Below are 6,913 nucleotides of genomic sequence, written 5' to 3'. Positions count from 1 at the left end.
GCGCAGGCTCAGTAGCTCATGGGCTTAGTTGCTCCGCGGCATGTGGGATCTCCCCAGACCAGGGCTCGAAACCGTGTCCCCGGCATTGGCAGGCAGATTCTTAACCACTGTGCCATCAGGAAAGTCCCAGACAGAAATTATTGATTTAAAGGATATTTCAGCCAAAATATTTTAAGAGGACATTTATGTTTATACATTTGCTTTTCCTACAAAGGAGAATTTTCGGCTGCACATAAGATTGGACAGAACTAGAACATAATATCAGGAATCAACAAAGTGCGGAAGGTTTTGTATGATTCAGTTTTTTCCATTACTAAGATTAAAATAACAACAAAAGCCAACCTTTCGTAGTGGAGAAACTCATGTGAAAATTTGCATTCTGACAGCTGCTCAAGTTTCCTTTGGAGAAGAATCTAAGAAAAAAATTCAGATTGCTGTTCAAGCCAGTCCAATTTTTCAATCAAATAATCATTAACTGAATTAGCTTAGGACATCAAACTTCAAGCTTTGCAAAAGACCGATTTAATGCCCCTCTTTTCCCTATGTGTGCTGAATAAACCAACAGAGGAAATTGAGCTTAATAATTTCATTAGGCACATGGCTCAAGATACTGTTGGAAAAGAAATGTGGTTTTCTCAGGTCTTACAGATCGTCATGAAAGCTGATGACAGTTTTGAAGCCGTGTGAAAATTCTTCAAAGTAAATTAGTCAAATAGAAAAAAAACATTAATGGTGCTCTGCCCTGGTGACGCTCCTGAAATGCTGGGATTTGCAGATACCGAGCAAAAATCAAAGGAAAACACTCATTTCTGGAATGTGCTGTATCATGCATCATCAGTGATACCTTTCAAAATTCTGCCCAGGAATTGATAAGAAAACCTCAACCAACGGTAATCAACTACATGAAAAGCTATGCATCTGAGGGTTGCCTCAGAGAATTCACTTTGCTCTGTATGAAGATCTGAATGTCAGTCAGAAAGTTCTCCACTGGGGTTTGATGATTAGCAAAGGGAAATAAACATTTTTACATGCTGGAGGGGGAGGTGTCGTATTTGTGGAATACTAGGGTAAAAACATACAGCTGTAAACTTCTTAAAATGATTATGTTTCAGCAAATCTTGTCCTATTTGACAATTATGCTTGAAAGCTTGAATATAAACGTCCCCTTAGGAAAACACTTAGCGCCCAAACCAAGTCACAGATGTTGAGAATCATTGCCAAAACTGTCTTTGTATACTTTTTCAACCTAAAACTTTCAAAGACAAGGTTATTGAAAAGTATTCCATGAAAAAAATAAATGTGTATCTAGTACGTATATATGCTGAATTCAGGATCTACTTTCTAGATGTCACGGCTGAAAAATCTCATTTCAGAGCTTATCAAGAAACTCCCTTTTCCCCTAATATACCATCTGTGCTGGAAAACACCTCCAAGAAGAAATTTTGAAGTTCCGGCTTTTGCCAAAGGTAATTTCCAGAAAATCACAACAGAGGTCCTTGCAGGGGGCCTGCTGAGAGCAGCCGTTGACCTTTCCTCCTTTCTAAGGGCACCAGATTTCATTCGGGTGCACGCCCTCTGCCCTGGGGAGGCCCAGTGTTGGGGAGGGGGGTGTGGGGACCATTTCTAGTTCCAGGGCTTGGGCTCTGGTGGACTTCTGCCAATCAGCACAGCACAGCATCCTGGCCACATCATGGGTCCGTCAATGATCATATAATGGAAACTGTCCAGTCACGTGACCCTCTGACTTCCTGGGGGTTTGCAGACAGACCCACTCTGTCTCCTACTGGACATGAAGGAGAAAGTAGCTGGCTTTGACTTCTACAGGTCCACAAGGGGGACAGGCCTCAGGATAAAACTGTCTCTACGAGAGGAAGACAGCTGGGGTTCCCACATCACATACCTGAGTCACCACATCAACCTTCAGGGAAATCTGTCCATCTCCGGACTTCCATTATGGGAGCCACAGCATCCCCTTTGTCGCCTGAGTTGGATTTCTAATTACTTGTCACATAAGGAATCTTTGCTAAATCTGAATCTCGTGCCAGGAGGCAGGTGTGGCAAATCAAGAAACCCTAAGACACCAAAACTGCCTGGAGAAGGGTGCAGAGGTCTTTTGCCCAGTTTTGAAACTAGCAGCTCTTGCTACACGTTTGCAAAATGGTTAAACTGTCCTCATTTACATCTTGGGAAACAGGCCATGTGTCCACCAAGATAGTATCAGGGAACTTGGTAGGGAATGTTCTGGAATGTGTTGGCCAATTTTCGCAGCCACTTGTAAGGTTTTAAAAGGAAAAACAAAAACAAGAAACACAACTTGGGTTGAAGGTGGCCGAGGAGGCATGAGAGCCAATAATCCCTGTTAATCATGACAGTCTGCACTGACATGATGACTTTGAACATTTGGAGGTAAAATACCTCTCCTTAAAAAAAGGGAGAAAACATTCCTATTGAGATCTCATTTTTTACCCACACGTATCTGATTTTTTTCCTTACTATGGACTTTAAAAACAAAACAACACAACAGACCTGATGTCAAAAGGGCCGTGCTGAGCCCCGGGCTCCTCTTCTGTAGGAGGCACAAAAACTGCAGTGTTTATAAGAGCCGACAATTTTTTAAATGTATCTTTAGAGACAAAAATATCATTTTCGGCTTCCCTGGGGACGCAGTGGTTAAGAATCCGCCTGCCAATGCAGGGGACACGGGTTCGAGCCCCGGTCTGGGAAGATCCCACATGCCGTGGAGCAACTAAGCCCGTGCTCTAGAGCCCACGAGCCACAACGAATGAGCCTGCGTGCCACAATTACTGAAGCCCACGCGCCTACAGCCCATGCTCTGCAACAAGAGAAGCCACCACTCGCCACAACTAGAGAAAGCCTACGCGAACAAAAGAACACAACAGACCTGATGTCGAAAGGGCCATGCTGAGCCCCAGGCTCCTCTTCTGTAGGAGGCACAAAAACTGCAGTGTTTATAAGAGCCGACAATTTTTTACAACGCAGCCAAATATAAATAAATAAAAATAAATTTTAAAAAAATATATCATTTTCTTCTACTATTGCCATTGGTATTGGTTGGTTTTTTTTTTTATAATGTTATTTGTCTTGAAATTTCCAATAACATTAAAGGAAAGCATATGATTTTTTTCCCCTCAAAACGGAGCTAGGTTTTGAAGTTTGAGAATATTCTGCTGGCCACATGCCGTGGAGCAACTAAGCCCGTGCTCTAGAGCCCACGAGCCACAACTAATGAGCCTGCGTGCCACAATTACTGAAGCCCACGCGCCTACAGCCCGTGCTCTGCAACAAGAGAAGCCACCACTCGCCACAACTAGAGAAAGCCTACGCGCAGCAACAAAGACCCGACGCAGCCAAAAATAAATAAATAAAAATAAATTTTTAAAAAATATATCATTTTCTTCTACTATTGCCATTGGTATTGGTTGGTTTTTTTTTTAATAATGTTATTTGTCTTGAAATTTCCAATAACATTAAAGGAAAGCATATGATTTTTTTCCCCTCAAAACGGAGCTAGGTTTTGAAGTTTGAGAATATTCTGCTGGAGAATCTAGATGCAGAGAAACTCAAGCTGCTTGCATATATTGTCAGAGGGAGCCCCAAACCAAAAGTAATTGAAAGATCATAGAACAGGCAGCAATGTTTGACTGAAGAAGTCAGGAGGAATTTGATTTACCAAAAAAAAAAAAAAAATCACTTATCTTTAACTTTTATAGAACTTGTCTATTTTAAAAGGAGAGAGTAACTGAACTGATTTCCACTTACAGCCACCTCCCTGCCAAAGTTCTCAAAGCTTGTTTTTTTCTCATGATGATAATACCTGTACCTTGCCTTTCAGTAGCTCCAGGGAGCTCAAAGCATCTTGCAAATATGATCTCATTAGTCCCGATTCTGTCCCCAGACACTTTATGCACATTAACCCGCCTTTGTAAAATGACTGTCAAACTCAAAATGGAAAACGACACCAAACCTCCTGCAGCTTAAATGCCGTTAAGTAGGTAAACGTGTATTATTCTAGGTTGTTGGTTGCAAACAACCAAACTCCCACTGCAGCTAGTTTAAGCAGAAAAGGGCTTTATTAAAAGATACTGAATAGCTCACCAAAATGCCTGGACAGCAGAGATCCTGGTTCACAGACTGGCCATCCCAAACCTCATTCCTGCAGGGTTCTTTTTCATAGACTTTATTTTTTAGAACAGTTTTAGATCTATAGAAATGCTGAGCAGAAAGTATAGAGTTCCGATAAGCCCTGCACCATTTCCCCTATTGATAAAATCTAACGTTAATCTGGTACATTTGTTACAAATAATGAACCGATATTGATAACTGATGACTGTAGATTATTAACTGATGACTGTAGATTATTCAGATTTCTAAAGTTTTTACCTAATATTCACTTTCTGTTGGCACAGTGATTAAGAATCCGCCTGCCAATGTAGGGGACACGGGTTCGATCCCTGGTCCAGGAAGATCCCACATGCCATGGAGCAACTAAGCCCATGCGCCACAACTACTGAGCCCACGTGCTGCAACTGCTGAAGCCCATGCGCCTAGAGCCCATGCTCCGCAACAAGAGAAACCACCACGATGAGAAGCCCGCGCACCGCAACAAAGAGTAGCTCCGGCTTGCTGCAACTAGAGAAAGCCCGTGCACAGCAAGGAAGACCCAATGCAATCAAAAATAAATAAAATTTTAAAATAAAAACTACCTTAAAAAAAAAATGAAAAATCCCATCCAGGATTCCACATTGCATCGAGTTGTCATGTCTCCTCAGGCTCCTCTTGGCTCTGACGGTTTCTCAGACTTTCCTTGTTCTTGGTGACCTTGACAGTTTGAGGAATTCGTCAGGCATGCTGCAGGATGCTCTCCTATCAGAATTTGCCTGATGTTTTCCTCACGATTAGACAGGGAGCATGGGTTTGGGGAGGAAGGCCATAGAGGTAAATTCCATTTTCATTACATCCAAAGGTCCACACTCTCAACATGATTTATCCCTGTTGATGTGGACCTTGGTCGTTTGGCCAAGGAAGCCTCTGTCAAGTTTTTCTACTGTAATGTTACTATTCCCCTGTCCCCCTTTCCACTCTGCACCACAGGGTTCTTATTCAGCCTGTTTCCAGAGATAGAGAACTGTCAGTGATAACGTGCCGTGATCGCGAACACAGCCTTCGGCAGCCCCCGGCTACCTGCGTCCCGTGCAGCCTCCTTCCTGCGCTTCTCCAGATGGAAGGTGAGCACGATAGCTCCATCACCCGTGCAGCCCTCACAGGCCCCGCCCAGTGCCCTGCACGCAGTAGGCGCTTGATGAATCTTTCAAGGCTTGGAATAGAATTGGGTTTCACCTGAGAGTTAAGAAAAACCACTCAGGGGGTGCTGGTAGGCGTGTGAGGGTAACAGCTGCAGGAGCTGAGATCGGCTTGGCCGGTGAATACGCACGCGCAGGAGTGGCCAGGTGCCGGGGCTCTGACCTTGACTGACCCCGTTCCATTCTGCATTCAAACAACCTACTTGGAAGAGGCTGATTTAGGTACATGGGTTTTACTTATTTTCTTTCCCCAAGGTGGAGGCTCTCTCAGGCCCCTCAAGTCAGGGGTTGGAGTTTATGGTCATAGAGGTTCTATGTCAATAGGATCTTCTGAAAGTCCAAGGCCAGGACCTGTGCTGGGCTGGGCCTTGGCTTCACTGGGACTGGACTTGGGGGGTGTCTGCCACAGGTCAGGCCACCTCTGTCCCGTCTCCCCATCGCTGTCCGCGGTGCTGGCTTCCTCACCTTGCACCCCACATCCTTCTCCGGTCGCCCCGTCACCCCATCACAGCACGCTGATGGGCCTAGGACCACCGTGGCCCCTGCTCCGCCAGCCCACGCTGCCTTGAGCTTGACCTTTAGCTCCTGCCCGGCGGATTCCGGAAACCAGGGAGCTGACGGGCCCAGGGCTCCCCTCACCGTCCAGGCTGTCCGTGCCAGGCCTTTTGCAGGCCACCATGGGGACACTCATCCCTGGCCAACTCAGCTGAGGCCCAGAAGGCGGCCAGCCGGGCTTGGGAGGTGGGCAAGTTCCCCGGGACAGGGCTGGGGGCTGCCCAGCAGCCGGGCTCACGCGTCACCCAAAGACCTGGAAACAGCCTGGCCTAATTTGCAGCTGAAACCGGGAAGGTTTCAGACTCATCCAGAGAAGCTGGAAGGGTCGGGGGCAACCAGTCCAGGAGGAGGCCCTGCCCACAAACGCCTCCACTCTGGCCACCATCCCCCCTCACTCTCCCCGTGCAGAGTTAGCCTGGGTTCAACCCATTTCAACGGAATCCGCTTTTATACAATCCACCTAAGCTGTCAGCCGGGTGCTCCTCCAGACGGGATTTTCTCAGTCTGTTTTTAAAGGAGCCGCTTGGCCTGTTTGTGTGTGTTAAGGGGGGGAGCGGGGCACACAAGCAATCCTGAAGCTAATGTTTACAGAGACTCCTTGGGACCAGCTCGACGTAAACGGTGACAAGCAGCCGCATTGATGAAGAGCATGCAGGGCCCTGCGGACCGGCTTCCCCAGCCGGCCTCGGCCTCCACGCGGCCTCGGCCCCTTTCGCTGCCAGCAGCCCCGGGGCGCGTGGGAGCGCCGCTTCGCTCCTTTCCACTCGCACAGCGCGTTCTTCGAGAAAGTCCTTTATGCCCGTCTTAGAACCAGCGCTTCCTCGCGGGCGGGGCTGGGAGTCCGTACTCCCTCCCCCCTCCCCTCCCCCGCCCCCTCCCCCGCCCCGCAGAAATCTTCATCTAGTCCTCCCGTGGCCAGGATGCAAGGAAGGGACGGGAAGCGGGGACACACGTGGTCGCCCCCCAGCACCTCAGCTGGGCCTCAGACCTCCTCCAACCTGGCCCAGCTACCAGGCCGGCCGCCCCTCCCCTCCCCA

The sequence above is a fragment of the Physeter macrocephalus genome, chromosome 8, assembly GCF_002837175.3.
Source record: "Physeter macrocephalus isolate SW-GA chromosome 8, ASM283717v5, whole genome shotgun sequence".
Classification (NCBI taxonomy): Eukaryota; Metazoa; Chordata; class Mammalia; order Artiodactyla; family Physeteridae; genus Physeter; species Physeter macrocephalus.
Note: the sequence above shows the minus strand (reverse complement) of the source record.